At 43.0% G+C, this 18557-nt stretch overlaps 1 protein-coding gene across 1 annotated transcript in view; it reads right to left on the reverse strand.

Moving 5' to 3' along the window:
- Positions 1-16876, reverse strand: part of ELMO1 (engulfment and cell motility 1) — a 264820-nt gene extending 247944 nt beyond the window's left edge. The window contains exon 1 of the mRNA XM_069958426.1: positions 16790-16876. The gene's annotated coding sequence lies outside the window, so the exon portion shown is untranslated. The remainder of the gene's footprint in view (positions 1-16789) is intronic.
- Positions 16877-18557: the final 1681 nt, after the last annotated feature.

Genomic DNA, 18557 nt, shown 5'->3' on the forward strand with positions numbered 1-18557 from the left:
TATCTTGCAACATTGAATATAGTACAATAGCATCTGCAATGTTAACAAGAAAAGAGAAACCAAGCACACTAACTGCACTCGGGCCCAGTGACTAAGCCCGTCTCCACCAAATTTTCACCCATCTGACTATTAACGGAAGTGTCAGAGAATCTATAAACCCACATATCCAAAAAACAGAAGGACAGAGCAAGAAGCTTTAAAGAGTGTGTAATCAGGGCATTCTAAGCCATTTCATAGTAATATCTTATTCTATTTTTTGGGCTTGACAGTCAGCAAGCAGAGATCTAAACCTAAACTACACTGCCCGGTAAACAGATGGCCGTTACGCAGCACGTGCTCTGCTATATCATTAGCTATAGTATGAAATACATACTGTGTAATGTGATGCAAAATCCCTGAAAAAAAAAAAAACTGTTTATGTGCAATAGTAATGACAGCAGTGGTCAGAAAATAAAGCTAAGGGGGCGAGTACACAAATAGACCAATCAGGAAAATGCATGATGGGATGAGAACTGTAGTTCCCCATCTTGGTTATAGATCAGCTTTAACAAAAAACTTGTAACTCAGGAATGGCAGCAGCTAGAAAGACAGGAGACAGCTCAAAATACTAAGGGGGGCTTGGTGAGTAAGACCAGGTAAGGAGCAGTTCATTTTTTAGCTCTTAGGTAGATAATCCCTTAACCTGCTAAATACTGACCATAGCATCCAAGTAGTTAGTAAATGCGACCCCCTCCATCATCCCTATTGTGCAACATGATCATCGGTGCCACTATTTTGCCACAGATGCCATACAAAAGGCATCCAGTCTGTACGGGAGATCACTGGGATGGCAGTGATCTCTTCCAGTATCGACTGGAAGAGATCACTGGGATGGCAGTACACCACAATTTATTTGTATTATTATGAATCTAGATCTATCTATCCTGAAACAACAACCCCCAGTTTCACATATAAAAAAAATGTAAACTACTACACAGTTTATTGTCATCATTAAAGAGAAGTGGAAGATGAGGAGTAGATAATAGTAGAATAGTAATAATAATAAAATAACTACTCTACACTTCATACAGAATCATCGAAAACTATCTTCACAAAAATTCTGCTATACAATCCAAAAGATGAACAGATGCAATGCGATACCAAGACAACACAATATACAATAAAGAAAAATATATGTTTTTTGCCAACTCTGGAGTAGGAAGCACACCAACTTCCCCATGTTAAAAAACAAACAGGCTTCAACTTCTTCCATATGGGTGCTTCCTCACGCACAATATGTTTGTCTGCTCTATTGTTCCTTAACTGATTTACTAGCTCAGCTTCCTGAAACACTTAACTAGGCATCTACAGAAATAACTATAAACTGCAAACAGTACAACTGGCTCCAAAAATTAGATAATTGTTAAAATTCAGAATAATTGAAGTAATAATCTGTAATATAATGTGGAATTTAACAAGAAGGGTACTGAGAAAATAATCAATTAGGAAATTCCACTGATTAAAACCCTACACAATACTGAGCTCATGTTTAGATTGTATTTTCACTATTTCTTCCTTTGTGTTCTGCACCCTTGGCTGTGACGCCACATTGCAGCCTCTGCATGCATAAAAAAGCATGCCCCTTTCGTTCTCCAACAGTGACCAGAAGTCCCAACAACATAGCGTGGCTATTGGAGAACACTAGGGGGCATGATTTCAGACGTATGCACAAATTTTCCTACCCTGAATGAAAATTCTGTAACTATTGAGCTTACATGATAACAGATGAAATGGAATAATGATGTAGCCCCACCCCCAGTACACCAAAACACCTCATTAGCATAGGGAATAAACTGCTATTACTACAGAAACTACGCCAAGGATAAAGGTAAGAAACTTGCAGTTATGCTCAGCGTCCCATGCACATTAGGGACACTTCAGCAGGTTAGATTCTTCTTAGGGTTTTTAGTGTTTTTTTGGGGAGGCAACACCAATTGTACTTTGTAATAGAGCTCTTCATTTTTCAATAAAATATGCTGTAATATGCAGTGTTCAGTTATTTAGATCAAATCTGCTGCAGAACTGCAGCATAAAGTCCGCTGCAATACGGTATGTGTGAAGCTAACCTAACACTGAATTTAAAAAAAAAAAAAACGTTCATATTTTAGGGGGGTTTCATGTTTACATTTTTCGCCATGTGGCAAAACTGACATGTTATCTATACCCCTATATTAAATCAGTACACTCACAGGTAAGCCATTTATTATTTTTACCAGCATGGCAGCTAATGGTTATGGCTTTCACTCCATTCTTGCAGTGGAATGAAAATCTGCTCCTAGAATTCAGGGCCATAGACTGTATTTGTACTAAGTACTGAAGTGTGAAATCTGCTGCACATGCAGTACATGTTAACACAACCTTAATAAAAAAAAAAAAAAGTTTAAAAAGTGTTTAATATTGTTCTATTCTGACTTTTATTTTTTAGTCTATAGAGCTGTAGTTTTATTCAGTACCACACTTGCCTATAAGAAACTTTTTGATTACATTTTATTTTCTAGAATTTGATCTGACCAAAAATCAGCAATTATGTACTTTTTGTGTTTATGATGATAACCATGTGAGACCAGGAATGTGATATTTTAATAGTTCAGGCAATTCTGCATGCGGCAATATCACATTTGTTATTTTGGGGGGGCACATAACTGTGGAAACATAAACAGCAGGTTAGAGTCTAACATGCTGTTAGTTACCCTTTCACTAAGGAACTTTGACCGGATTTGTTCACTCATGGTGATAAAAAGTTACGTACATTTTTAAGGGTTTTTCCAGAGGCTTGAAGAGATAGACACTTGTCATGAGTGGGTGTGTATGTAATACATTGACGGCTTCAGTCTACCAAAGCTGAAGCTGCTTTTGCATGTAAAAGGAAACATGGACAGAATAATAAAATAAAGTTTTAGGGTACAAACACACACCGTGTCCGCAGCAGATACGCAGCAGATCTGCAGCAGAGTTGATGGTGCAGATTTGATGCTGTATTCAGTTATTTAGATCTAATCTGCTGCGTATCGCAGCAGAAAATACGCTGCGTATATGGTGTGTGTGTTTGTACCCTTAGGGTACAAACCCACACACCGTATACGCAACAAATACGCAGCAGATTTAATGGTGCAGATTTGATGCTGTGTTCAGTTATTTAGATCTAATCTGCTGCGTAAATACGCTGCATATACGGTGTGTGGGTTTATACCCTTAGGGTGTGTTCACACCTACAGGATCTGCAGCAGATCTAAAGTAGATTTGATGCTGTGTTCAGTTATTTAAATGAAATCTGCTGCAGAAAATTAGCTGCAGATCCTGTAGGTGTGAACGCACCATTAGGGTACAAACACACACACCGTATACACAGCGTAAATCTGCTGCAGATCTGCTGCGTATACGGTGTGTGTGTTTGTACCCTTACAAATATTTTAAATACTTTATGTTTTAATCCTCTAGCCATTTTAAAAAATCTAAGCTTGTTGTCAAGGAAAGGAAGCCTTCATTTAACCGTACCGGTACGTCATGCGCCCGCAAGAGGTGTTCAGAGCGGGGCCGCCCCGTTCTGAACCGCCGCGTGTAGCCTGGGGCCACGGCTATTAGCGGGCACGGTCCGATCGCCGTGCCCGCTAATACAGTAATCAGATGCAGCTATCAAAGATGACAGCTGCATCCGATTACCGGATGCAGCACTTCCCTGGTGTCTAGTGGGGTGGATCGCTCCTCCGGGTGTCAGCTCCAAAATGGCGCTGATGCCGGCTCGGCACTCGGATGCTTTCGGCTGCAGCAGCCGAAAGCATCAGAGTGCCGATCTCATTCTGGAATGTTTGCGAGGTGCTGTTGTGCACTGGAAAAATGCTAGATTTTTCACATTTTTGTCACTGTAATTCACAGCCACAATGTGAGCAATGTTGACAAATGTTAGATGTAATATTGCAACACAACATTCTTCTTATTACACAAGGTCACTGTGTACTCTAAGGCTGCATTCCCACGTTCCGTGATCCTGACGGATCACGGACGTAGAATGCATGTACTGGAGCCCCCCCCGCGCCCGGACAGCATCTGTAATTAGATGCTGGGAGCGGGGGAAACTGTATTCATAAGCGCCGCGCTGTAATGATGCAGCCGCGCGGTGCTGTTACTACAGCGCGGCGCTTATGAATACAGTCTCCCCCGCTCCCAGCATCTAATTACAGATGCTGTCCGGGCACGGGGGGGCTCCAGTACATGCATTCCACGTCCGTCAGGATCACGGAACGTGGGAATGCAGCCTTAGTCTCAATCCACTTTCTTATTCCTCTTTCTGGGAAGGACAGATTCTGTGTTTTAGGTGACTACAGCACCTGCCCAACACTGTTTAATTATTCTAGCTTTATATAAATTGTTTAACATAGAGCGCTCCTTCCAAGGACACATCCACTGTAAGCATTTTCCTGTTTCCACTCTTCTTTTCTGCTGCACACTTAGGTATAATACTGTGTTCCGCATTACATAACAATCTGAAATACATTGTATACATATTGACACACAGTTTATGTTTGTCTGCAATGTTTACATGTGTGCAGTTTATGTCTCATATACACAAGCACTAAAATAGTCCCAGACATCCTCATCACAACCACAGTAGGGAATGTAGCAGGACCTTTTTTTTTTATTTTACAAGAAGATTACATCATAGGGTCCATTTACACAGAAAGATTATCTGACAGATTATCTACCAAAGATTTGAAGCCAAAGCCAGAAACAGACTATAAACAGAGTTTAGGTCATAAGGAAAGCCTGAGATTTTTCCTCTTTTCAAATCCATTCCTGGCTTTGGCTTCAAATCTTTGGCAGATAATCTTTCTGTGTAAATGGACCCTAAGAAATGGCAAAACTGGAATAGTTGTGGTTTGCATACAGGATTGTGAAAAAGACTAGTAAAAGTCTATCCTTCATTTCAGGTGTCTTTTCATAATAAGTTGCCATTTGTGTGTACGTGATAATTTGCACTATACCTGGCCATTATACAACTTGTGTCATTTACTTTTCAGCAGATTCAGAAGGGTTTGTGCACACTACAGAATCCTGCAGCTTGCCACCGCTCGAGGTTGTGCGCAACTCTGCTAGTCCCATAGGCTTCATTCTATGGTTTGGCAGGTTCTGCTGGCTGCCCGAAGAATGAGCAGGTTCAGCAAGCAGAGGTGAGCTGCAGAATCCGCGGTAGGCAATCTGCTAGGATTCCGTAGTGTGTACATACCTTTAAGGTACAAACCCACACACCGTATATGCAGCGTATTTACTATTGCGATACGCAGCAAATACGCAACAAATACGCAGCAGATTAGATCTAAATAACTGAACACAGCATCAAATCTTCACCATCACATCTGCTGCGTATTTGCTGCGTATACGGTGTGTGGGTTTATACCCTTAGGGCACAAACACACGCAGCAGATACGCAGCAGATTTGATACTGTGTTCAGTTATTTAGATCTAATCTGCTGCGTATCGCAGCAGTAAATACGCAGCGTATAAGCCGTGTGTGTTTGTATCCTAAGGGTTAGTTTGTAATTTTCACTGCTCCTAGAGCTGGTGGACAGGGTGCCTTTACACAGAGATCTATCTGACAGATTTTTGAAGCCAAAGCCAGGAATGGCTTTGGAAAGAGGAGAAATCTCAGTCATTCCTTTATGACCTGTTCCCTGTTTATAGTCTGTTCCTGGCTTTTGCTTCAAAAATCTGTCAGATAAATCTCTGTGTAAAGGCACTGTGTTCACAGTCTAAAAAGCAGATCCTCTTGTAATGCACAGTCTTAATTGTGTATAAAGCACTGGGGTAAGATGTCTTACAAGTTGTCTCTTAGCTATTTCTTTTTCTCTGCCTCAGAAAAACATCCAAACCTTCTCTCCCCCAACTTCAGTCGGTGGAGAGTCAGGAGACCCCTAATTAGACAGTCAGCTGGTCCAACCAAAATCAGTGGGTTTGACAGACTTTGCTCACGGACATTGGTATGAGCCTGACCTTAGAAGCAAACCAAAATATGGAAGGTCAAAACTATATACTAAAATTAGTAACCAGATATTTACATGAACCTAAGATTTTCCTGCACTTTTTTAATGCCACATTTTATATCCCATCAACAGCATATCTGAAGTATGAGTGTTAAAATAAATCTGTGCCCACTGACTCACCCCCCTAAACTACTGTCATAATTTCTTAGATGAGGTGAAGTCCTTCCCAGATTTCTTTTCTAAAACGCTGCTGGTGCCGTCTTTTGGGTGAAAAATCATCTTTTAATTCTAAGTAGCGGTATCAATAATCCAGGGCCTAGTGCATGCGCTGTAGCGATCCTAGACTGTGCAGGAACTATGACACACTGTTGAGGAACATGAAACCTGGCAGTGCCACTGTGTCTGCGTGTCTAGGATCACTATGGCACAATTAAAGAAAAGAGCACAGGAGACCAAAGATCCGGCCCAGGGGCAGTACGAGAATCAGAGAGAGGAGAATACCACCACAGAGGCGGCACAGGCCTAGAGCATGAACGCTCTAGGCCCTGCCTCATTGTCGTGACTGAGGAATAAAAGCTGATTTTTTTTCACCCCTAAGACGGCATTTTGGAAAAGACATCTGGGGAATGGTACCAGTAGTTTGGGGGGCTCAGTGGGTACAGATTTGCTTTAAATGCTGCATACAAAGTTAATCGGCTTCTAGCTTATCCTATAACACTCAAATTATTAAAGAGGCACTGTGGTGTATTGCATGAATTTTCCATTGTCACACTCTGATGTTATAGGTCTTTATTATTTATATATTATATAAAAATTATTATATATTTTTCTTACATCTCTTGCTATATATTTACCAACCAGTTACATATAATTATAATGATCATGGGTAGTTATGTGATACTGCAATTTACCTCAATGATCCAAATAAATCACAGCTTTGTAGAAAAAGTGTAGCTTCTCTTACATCATCTTCTACATTAAGTGTAAATGTTTCCAGGACAATGTCTGCTCCATTCTAGTACAACTGATTCATAGTGTCTAGTTTCCAGAATGACTAGGTCCAGCATGTCACATGCAGTATGCATAGCAGCAGAACTATGAAAAGTAGCAAAGAAGCCATTTCTTTAAAAAAATAAAAAAAATACATTAAAAGAGAAGCCCTGTGAAAATCAAAAATGGCAGACAGGCAAGGGTGTGCGGGAACTTAACGTATACCAATTCCTGTGCCTCCATAGTGTCTCCCACAGCACAGAAGTCCTGGTGTCATTTAAACAATAAAGCAGCCTGAGATCATTCCAGTGTGGGGTTGTCTTTCATCCAAGGATTGGAAGCTTTCACAATTTTGGCAAAAGGTTCCCGTACACAAGTCACATCAGATTCGGCTATCAATCAAAATAGTATGGGGCCATTGCAAACAACTAGAGAAAGATGATGTCAGTGGTGATAGGGGGTTGGCCGTGATGGGGCCGACCCCCCTTGTTTAGAAAGACATAAGCTGCAAGGAGAGCATTCTCACTGCAGCTTACCCCTCCCGATTGACAACACAGCAGCGCTCAGCCGTGCCAAACGCTTCTATGTGTGGGGAGGTCGAGTGATCGTTCAGCCGCCAGTTATTGAAGGTGTATGGGCCCCTTAAAAATACTGCCATGAATAAATAATGGTATCTAAACATCCTCCAAAAGCAAGATCTCCCAATGATCCAGGAGCAGCCTGGAGATGAACAATGCTTTTTCCAGCATGGTGGACTACACATGTCTCAAGGTGAAAGTGATAACTAGTGGCTCCGTGAACAAGAAACTCATCTGTGTGTGATCAAACAAAAACACAGAAATTGTGATAAACTCCAAGCAGTGATTAGGCAACAATAAATTGCCGTCAGTCAAGATCTGGCCTTGAACCTGATATTTATTCACAGTGACTTGCAGAACACTACAATTATTGCGTCTTTGCATAAACTTGATGTATTTGTCAATGAAAATATAAAAACGTGTGAAATGCTTATAACTTTACTTCAGTTTACTTTAGGTCAGATGTATCTATAGTATACTGAAGCAGCAAAGTTTGTGAAAACCAAGTGTCAATCTCAAAACCTTTGGCCACAACTTTATAGTAAATTGTTGCGGCTTTGTGGTAAGAAATCTGCACTGCATCTGGACGCGGCCTTAATCTTTAAGCTGATTCATACACACATTTTCTTTTTAGCCATAGCCATAAACAGATCTATAAATGGAGACGTGTACATACGCATAGTCGCCTAGTGACTACATTCAGGCTATTTCCAGCATGTACACAAGTTTTTACTCCTACATTTTTGAGTCCAGGTAAAAACACATGCACACGTGGGAAATAACCTGAAAGCGGTCACTAGCCGACTATGTCCGGGACACTGAAGTAAATGGGGCTCATGTCTCCCCATGCAGGTATATGTCAGCAGCAGATTTTGACATGTTATTTAAGTGTATGAGCAATAGATAAATAATGAAGTGTTCCCAGATAAAACTTATAAAACTTATTAAAGGGAAACTACTAGCAGTTAGGAAGCATCTAACTCGTTATGTCCCTATAGCACACAGGGCAGCCGTTTTGGGATATTTGTAGTTAATTTCATATGCTAATGAGGCCTTTTAATGAACTGGGGGAGGGGCCACCTCTCCTGATATTAGAGCGCCATCCCAATATTTATTAGGAGGGGCAGCCCAGCCAGTAGTCCTGCCCCTAGTGCACAAAATGTCTCATTTGCATATGAATTAAGCCACAAATATCCCAAAACGAGGGAGGATCAAGGTAAGAAAATTACCTTCAGGGTCCTGTGTGCTATAGGGACATAACAGAGAGTTAGATGTTTCTGCTGTTAGTTTCACTTGGTTTTATTTATTGCAGTCAAGTCATAGTCAGAGATGCCAAAATATAGGCAGCAATTCCAATCACTTTAATGGTCCGTAAGCAGTAAACTAGTGAGTACATATATATAAATAAATATATATATATATATATATATATATATATATATAAATAAATATATATATATATATATATATATATATATATATATATATATATAATATCCTACAAAAACTTACAAAAAATTCATAAATATATCCTACAAAAAATTCATAACTCAAAAATAATTTAAAAATTCATAATCTTTATTTCAGGCAAAAATCAATTTCCCATAAAAAATATATACAAATACACTACATCAGACAATTTAGAAGAAACGCTGTGAGGGCTGGAATTACTTATAGACTGTGTTCTAAAGTGCAAACTATGGCTTAACAATATAAATACAATATAATTGAACACAAACCCACTATTGGTCCAGTAATCATAAATAAGTACTTATAACGACCCAATACTGAGTTATAATGTGGCAGTGATATAGTTCTTTGAGCAGCACATATGTAAACAATATAGCAGCTTCCTATGGCAGTGATCTGAATCTATTGCAACACTCCCCAGTGGCCTAGGAGCAGCCCATTCAGCATGCATCTATTCCCACAAGGACTTACAGTCTCCAAACCAGTGGTCATGGACCAAGACACATCCTCTCCACACTCCAACACGTCTCACTACCTGCTTGTTTACAGAGGGAAACAATTTTTGCGGTGTTATGAGTTTTTTGGAGGTCTTTGTAGGTTATATACTTGTCTGATGACTGTCAAGTTAGGCATAATTTTTACAGTTGACAGATATACTCATAATTGCCGGCTGATTATAAACTAAACTGACCTTACCTAACGCATTTCCCATTAAATATCTAAAACGATGCATCAAGGGATTAATGGTTATATAGTTACAGTACTCAAGACTAAAGCTCCACAAGGGTTAATGTACGAGCCCATATCTTACCACCATAGTCACCCCATTATCCTGATTACAGTACTCACTGAGATGCAGTATAGTCTGGCACAATCACCAAATCTGCAGCACTTAATAATAGCTAAATAACAATATAGTCTGGCACAATCACCATATTAAACAAGTGGATACACAATAATTTAAACACGGCTGATCTGAGCCTCTTACTGTGCCCCAGCGGCATCATGGATAAGTTGCAGGCATGCTGACCAGGCGGCCGCATGTATGAATACCTAGTAACTACATTCAGGTCATTTCCAGGACATATAAATTTATTTTGCAGACGTGAAGAGGGTGGTGTACTATGCTTTTGAGTCCCCCAAAGTAAAATTATACATGTGGAAAATGACCCAAACTTAGTGACCATGTTTGAGTCATTAAAGTAAATGGGGTCAATTCCTCCACTCAAGGATCATAGGTTCAATCGGGCGCAGATCAGAGCAGTAGCAGATTGTTTGGCTGCTAATAGTATAAAAACAAGATTTATTCCAATAAAGCACAACGCATTTCAAAACAGTACCAGTTTTTATTTCAAATGGGAACACTTGAGAACAAAACTGCTACAGTTTTGAAACACAATAGGGGGGACTTATCAAGGTAAAAAGATCTATTTTTTTGTAGTAAAAGGGCCAGATGCAAAAAAATGTATTTGCAAATGCATGTTTTGCGACTAAATTTTCGCTACATTCCCTTTTAATCTGGATCCGCGGAATTTCCCATTTTTCTCACTGAAAAACGACATGGAAACCTATGCCAGGTCCGAGCTTCGCATAGGATTAATGTAGCGGCAGAGCGTCACTACATAAATCTGTGAGCCATTAGTTTTGGGATATGTTGCTGGTAATCCAGTGGAGCAACAGGCACCCCTGCAACAAAATCGGTTGTCACAGTAGCCTAAGGTCTCAGCAGTTAGGGGCCACTTATACTGATAAAGTTATCCTATGGCAGGCTTTGTCAGTAGAGGGCTGATCTAATAGATCAATATAATGCATATATGTCCCATTGATATTAACCAATCTGACTGCTTAGAAGTGTCCCCTAAAAGGTTGCAATGCTAAACTAAGTATAATGCCCTAAGCGTGACGCCAAGAAAAATTATCATGTCCCTTTGGTGGTATTATGGTAATATACTGAGGGTATTGTGTTGCTGGGTGGTGTAGTGCAACCTTAGGGCTCACCTTCTTAAACCTTCCTGTCACAGTGGGGTCCGAGGGTGCTGGGGCCCTTGTCTTCTTCAGCATACACGCAGGGACATATAATTTTTAATAAAAGTCTTCACACAATAGCGGTGAAAGTATATTAAGACTTTACTTGAAGGATAACTACTGTATATACACTCACCGGCCACTTTATTAGGTACACCTGTCCAACTGCACGTTACCCCTAATTTCTAATCAGCCAATCACATGGCGGCAACTCAGTGCATTTAGGCATGTAGACATGGTCAAGACAATCTCCTGCAGTTCAAACCGAGCATCAGTATGGGAAAGAAAGGTGATTTGAGTGCCTTTGAACGTGGCATGGTTGTTGGTGCCAGAAGGGCTGGTCTGAGTGTTTCAGAAACTGCTGATCTACCGGGATTTTCACGCACAACCATCTCTAGGGTTTACAGAGAATGGTCCGAAAAAGAAAAAACATCCAGTGAGGGGCAGTTCTGTGGGCGGAAATGCCTTGTTGATGCCAGAGGTCAGAGGAGAATGGGTAGACTGGTTCGAGCTGATAGAAAGGCAACAGTGACTCAAATAGCCAACCGTTACAACCAAGGTAGGCAGAAGAGCATCTCTGAACGCACAGTACGTCCAACTTTGAGGCAGATGGGCTACAGCAGCAGAAGACCACACCGGGTGCCACTCCTTTGAGCTAAGAACAGGAAACTGAGGCTACAATTTGCACAAGCTCATCGAAATTGGACAATAGAAGATTGGAAAAACGTTGCCTGGTCTGATGGGTCTCGATTTGTGCTGCGACATTCGGATGGTAGGGTCAGAATTTGGCGTCAACAACATGAAAGCATGGATCCATCCTGCCTTGTATCAACGGTTCAGGCTGGTGGTGGTGTCATGGTGTGGGGAATATTTTCTTGGCACTTTTTGGCCAGTATGTAAGTGCCGGCCGCATTAACCCCCGACGCCCGGGATGATACATTACCGGCACCACGATCTTTCCGCATCTGAGGCTCCCGGCTCCCGGAGATCCCACACAGCCAATCAGTGACTGTGGCGGGGCCGCGCACGGATTGGTTGTGCGGGACCTCCGGTAACCGGGAGTCTCAGATGCTGCCAGATCGTGATGCCGATAATGTATCATCCCGGGAGGCGGGGGTTAATGCGGCCGGCACTTACATACTGGCAGCGGGATGACAATCCGCTGCCGATTTAGCTGCGTATTCGCAGCGTTAAATCCACTGCGGATCCACCCGTGTGAATTTACCCTAACACATGTATGGTGTGTTTATGCAGAGAGATTTATCTAAAGTCTCCTCTTTTCAAATCCATTCCTGGCTTTGGCTTTAAAAATCTGTCAGATAAATCTCTCTGTGTAAACACACTATAAAGCGTAGTTTTAATTCTTTTTCAGCGACATAAGGCACTTATTTTCATACTGAATTTAAAGAGTAAGCTGATCTCCTCTTATTGTTTAATTCACTCATCTTCTGAAAGAAGAGTTTTAGGTTACGGCTCTTTGTCCTGTCCTCTGCTCCACCCTATGAGAGCACCTGTTCCTGAGGAGTAAAGTGTGCACGAAGCACAGTCGCCCTACATTCTCGTCCCGAACACTTGCTGGCTGAAGTGCTGATTTGCATTTTGCAATGTCTGGTGTGGGATCACCAGAGCGATTATCACCGGCAACCTAAATACTGAAACCACATGTATAGCTGCCTAAACATCCTGCTTCTACAGCGCACAAGCGGAAACCTACACATAGTGAGCAGCAGAAGGAAAGGCACTTGTCACAGAGTGTAGGCCTAATAAACAGTCAACTCCAGCGAGTCTATCCATCCCATGGCCGGCAGCCTTCTAGTGTAAGGAGCAGTCGCTACACATATTTACATAGTGGAATATTTTATAACAAAGCGATCCTATCAAGTAATGACAAATACTCCAGAAAATAGGAGGTACTGACCCAATTCCAGCCAGAAATATTCAGCTGTCACCAACCCCTGTGGATCCCAGCAGGTAAAACAATTGTATGTATTTAGAGCAGACAGTGTCTCTAGGGAAAGAGCATCTTCTGCATTCACCAGAACACGCTGCGTCCCAGGTGTGCTTTTAACTTCAATGAATTCTGAGAATGCTCCCAGCATACATATCAATGAACTCTTCTGGCTGCATCCACCAAGGGGTATTCTCTTAAACATTTATGGCATATGGGGCAATCACCTTACCAGGCAGGGGGTCACTGGATCTGTCTGTAGGTCATAAAAGACTGAGATTTCTCCTCTTTTCAAATCTATTCCTGGTTTTGGGGTGTGTGTGTGTGTGTGAATATATAATATATATATATATATATATATATATATATATATATATATATATATATATAAATAAATAAAAGGACCCTTATGGGCTGTTTACACAGATTTATCTGACAGATTTGTTTATAAAGTTATTACTATTTTTTTTTACACAACTATAGTAACAATTGCATTCAACAACTGTGAACAAAGAAACAAGTTCTCTCAATTATTCCTGAGAAATATGTCCATGGTGTCAAGAACACATGGCAGGTGTGGTCATATTAGGTCATATTGGTCAGCACGTCAACTGGTCATGTGCACAACTACATAAGACTACGCTCATGATCTGTAGCCAAATGCAACCTGGAAGGACTTTTTAGGCAGTGACACCTGAAACATGAATTAAAAAGGCCCTGACCTAAATTGCCATTTTAAAAAAAAGGGGCAAAGTGGAAGGGAATATGGAAAGAGGGGGGGGGGGGGGGGGGGGGGGGGGGGGGGGGGGGGTGGGGGGGGGGTGGGGGGGTTGAAAGGCAGATGGATCCCCCTGAACACCAAGCTAGCAAAAAGGTGTGACTGACTATACAGCGATAGACGGATGACGGGGCATTAGTAGAGATGAGCGAACCGGGTTTGGGTTCGAGTCGATCCGAACCCAAACGTTCGGTATTTGATGAGCTGGGGCTGCTGAACTTGGATAAAGCTCTAAGGTTGTCTGGAAAACATGGATACAGCCAACAACTATATCTATGATATCCACATAGCCTTAGGGCTTTATCCAAGTTCAGCAGCCACCGCTAATCAAATGCCGAAAGTTCGGGTTTGGATCGACTCGAGCATGCTCGAGGTTCGCTCATCTCTAGTTATTACCCAATTCCCTCTCAAAATACCAAGTGGTGAGCAGCTTAATTTGCATTTGGATTCGTCTGGGGAGAATAGAGATAAAACTTTCCTCTGACAGATTTTAAAAGCCAAAGCCGGAAACGAATTTGAAAAGAGGAGAAATCTTAGTCTTTCCTTTGCTTTATAGTCTATTTCTGGCTTTGGCTTAAAGTGACTGTACCACTAGGCCCGGGTTGAAGCACTGGAGGCGGGCCAACCCACCCTTAGTGGGAAGAAACCCCAGCCCCTCCATGACGTCATTCCGTTAGAATCAATGGAACCCTATCATAGAGGGGTGGGGTTTCCTCCCACTAAGGGTGGGTCGGCCCACCTCCAGTGCTTCAGCCTGGGCCTGGTGGTACAATCACTTTAAAAAATCTGTCAGATAAATCTGGCTGTGTAAATACACCACTAGACAATGTCCACCTCACGTGTTTTGACAGATGTGCAAAAATGTGTTAAGATTAGAGATGAGCGAACCTCGAGCATGCTCGAGTCGATCCGAACCTGAACTTTCGGCATTTGATTAGCGGTGGCTGCTGAACTTGGATAAAGCTCTAAGGCTATGTGGAAAACATGGATATAGTCATTGGCTGTATCCATGTTTTCCAGACAACCTTAGAGCTTTATCCAAGTTCAGCAGCCCTCGCTAATCAAATACCGAACGTTCGGGTTCGGATCGTCTCGAACCTGAACCCGGCTCGCTCATCTCTAGTTAAGATCCATTGAGTATCCACTGCAGAAATCTCAGGCTGTCCCTCCAATTTTTGGCACAGATTTACAGCTAAATATGTTGCTGTTCTTGGTGACAGAAAATGGTGCACAAAAAAAAACACTAATCAATGCTTGCACATGGCAGGCTTAAATGTTTTCGGTTAAATTTTGTTTCACTGTCATTAAAAGTAACTTTTGACATGTCATAAAGCATGTCAAAATATTGATCTCAGCTGATCTCACTGCTGAGACCCACCATGATCAGGAGATATACCCGGGGAAAGAGCACGGCAGCAGCGCAATTCACTACCCGGCTGCTTGCTAATTCCGACAATGTAGCCTTATAGACTTGGGGACCTATTACATGGCCCGACTACGGCCCAATAATTTTAGTGAACAAACGCCGTTTACGGGACCTATTAGATGGTCCCATAATCGGGCAGCATGGACATCATTAGCAATGTCCATGCAGCCCTTGCCCAAACACCTGATTCCTTACCTCTCCCCGCTCCCAGTCTTCTCTCCTGTGCAGGCCGCCACAGCTTGTGATAGGCTGAATGGCCTGTCTGCTGACAGGTTGCTCAGACGCTGCAGCTGCGAAGCACAGGAGAGAAGACTGGGAGCGGGGAGAGGTAAGGTATCAGGTGTTTGGGCAATCGTCAGCCGGCGGCTGCACATGACTATTACACGTAGCGATGTGTGGTCTGCGCCCAGAGGTTTTAGGTCCAAACCTAAATAAACGATCGTTTCATCGGCTGATTGTTGTCTCTATTATACATTGCGATAATCTGCTCATTTTGGCCAATCATCGATCCATATAATAGGGCCCTTACAATGTCAGGGAATGGATCACGCTGCTGTCGCGCTCTTTCTCCCTGGCTATATCTCCTGGTCCCAGCAGGTCTCAGCAGTGAGACCAACTGCAATCAATCATTTGACAGGCCTGATGACATATCAAATGTTACTTTTAATTACAATGAAAGAAAATTTCTAATGACAGGTACTCTTTAACAGGGTTTTCCAGGCAAACAAAACTCTTTTACTGCCGTCCCTGTACCAATTTTTTTTTTTTTTTAAACACAGACAGATTATCTGACAGATTATCTGCCTAAAATTTGAAGCCAAAGCCAGACTATAGATATAAACAGACTATAAACAGAGATCAAGTAATAAAGGAAAGCCTGAGATTTCTCTTTTCAAATCCATTCCTGGCTTTGGCTTCAAATCTTTGGCAGATAATCTTTCTGTGTAAATGGACCCTATAGCCAGTCCATGATAGCCAGTCCATAACTAAAAGGTGAGCTCCTAAATATAAATCTGCTGGTGTATTTCATTCCAACATGACTCTGTACCAGCCTGTCATACAGGACACCTGTGTGCTGGTCCCTGAGCTAAGGAAGTCTATAGCCTGAGCCTTAGAGTAGTCCACAACCTGTCTACACATCTGAAGGAAGACTACAACTCCCAGCATGCCCCGAGCCTACAGGGTGCTCCGCAGCTGTGGGTGACAGTACAGCTGGCAGCATCAGTGAGAAGGTGGCCATGGGCAGCACTGGTGGCCATCTGTGATGTAGTGTCATGTGCCAGTAACTTCTGCTTCCCACAAAGCACAGAGAGGAGGGAAGTTGCCTTCCTAGCAGTGCCCCCTGTGTGCCCCCTGTGTACCCTCCATACCCCCCAGCCTGGGGGCGCTGTCCTGGAGCTGCTGCTCCGCACGCCGTACAGACGCGGCTCCATCACACTGCAGCGGTGCCGCGTACACACCGCACTGTCACATTCCGGGAAGCCGCAGCAGCAGGTCGGAGTAGTCACCGGCAGTGCACAGCACACATATAAGGGGCAGAGGAATGTGCCAGGCTCCTACCTTCTTACAGGGCAGCTCCTTCCCGGGCACAGGGCAGCCTCCTCCTCGGCTCAGCAGCTGCACACTCCTCAGCGCTCTAACTTGGAGTGGGCGGGGCTATAGAGGAAGGGCGGGGCCAGCCTCAGAGAGTATCCTGCTCCGTGCCCGCCTCGCTGCGCTGTCACAGATGTGTGTGCGATACCGCCTGCGACAGCCGCTGATGGGGCGCCCGCCCTGTCACATCTCCCCCCACATCCTGTGCCGCGCAGTGTGGCAACCTCTTCTGTTTCCTCATTACATCCGCACACACTCGTCCCTGTCACTGAAGTTTGCACAGAGCAATTCAGCCACATTCCCAGCTAGCGGTGTCCTGGTGTGAACAGGTCTATACCAGATCCTAGCTGTACCTGGGAATGCCAGCTAATGCCTACAGTGCTGTGGGTATATCACATACTGGATAATGTGCCAGTACACTCACGTCAAACCTGCCTTCATGTGGTATTCTAGAGAAATTATTTCTATGCAATGCTTTAATAAAGTTATGTTACTTTGTAATAGAACTACATAGTAATGTATAATTGTTATTAATTATCAATTCTATATGAGTGGGGATAGGGGTCTCTCATTAACCACCACCATTTGTGTGGGACACTGCAGGGCTGCCCAAGCCCTGGTCCCTGCTCCCCCACTGTGCTCTGTATATTTCTATGTATTAGTATATACAGTACACTAGGGGAGGCTGGTTGACAGTAGCGCTGTGTATGTGGCTCCCTCTGTACAGTGAATGGTAGTTACTACTGTCACTGGGCCAGGTCATTGAACATTAGCAGGCCCTCTAGGTTTGGGCATGGATTTACTGGTCTGGTTAATGTTCATTATGTAATTTGTCAGACATGCACCAAACAAGTGTACAACTCTAAAAGTGTCTAAAGGTTTTCATACCAATTCTATTTTGACTTATAATGCACCACTTTTATGCCAGCCAGTGGCGGTTCAGTGCCGCAGGGGCAGTAGTCCTGCCCACAGTGCTCCAAACTGCCCTACTAGATGCTGAATTAAAGGGGTAGTGCAGCGCTAAGAAATTATTCACAAAATAACACACATTACAAAGTTATACAACTTTGTAATGTATGTTATGTATGTGAATCGCCACCTTCCCCGTGTTCCCCCACCCCCGCATGTGGACCCGGAAGTGTAGTGTACCATACATACCTAACGCACGTCGTCCCCGTCGCCGATCTTCTGTCAACGAAGTAATCTTCGGGAGGCCAGCCAAATTGCTGCAGCTGTCCCTGATGCTGGCCCCCCTCTGCCGCGTCGTCGGATGTTCACACTGCGTATGTTTCTGGCCGTAGTGCGAACCGCGAATATATGCACGTAGTTTTGAGGTTGATGCGTTCGCCTGAAAGTATACGATATACGCCCGCACAGTGCACACTACGTATGAGCTTACGGCTGGACAGTATACGGCGCCGTGAAAAATGAACAAGACCGTTTGAGGACGGAAATGTTCCAACTCACGGCCGTGGATTTCCATGCGGTCCCGTACGGAGTACTTATTTCAGCCAAATTGAACTTGATTTTTTTATCCAAAAGGTTCTGTGAGTTTTATTGGGCTGGGCGAAGATTTCCAAGTAAATGACCTGTTTCAGATCGCTTCAAAGCAAGCTAGAGAAGCATAACTGTACTACAGGCGTATGTTCGCGGTTCGTATGCATCCGGCCGCATGTCGATTTTTCCCATGCCCGTAGTTTCAGCCGCACATGTACGGTGGCGTATGAAATGCGGC

This window comes from Dendropsophus ebraccatus, chromosome 2 (assembly GCF_027789765.1).
Source record: "Dendropsophus ebraccatus isolate aDenEbr1 chromosome 2, aDenEbr1.pat, whole genome shotgun sequence".
NCBI lineage: Eukaryota > Metazoa > Chordata > Amphibia > Anura > Hylidae > Dendropsophus > Dendropsophus ebraccatus.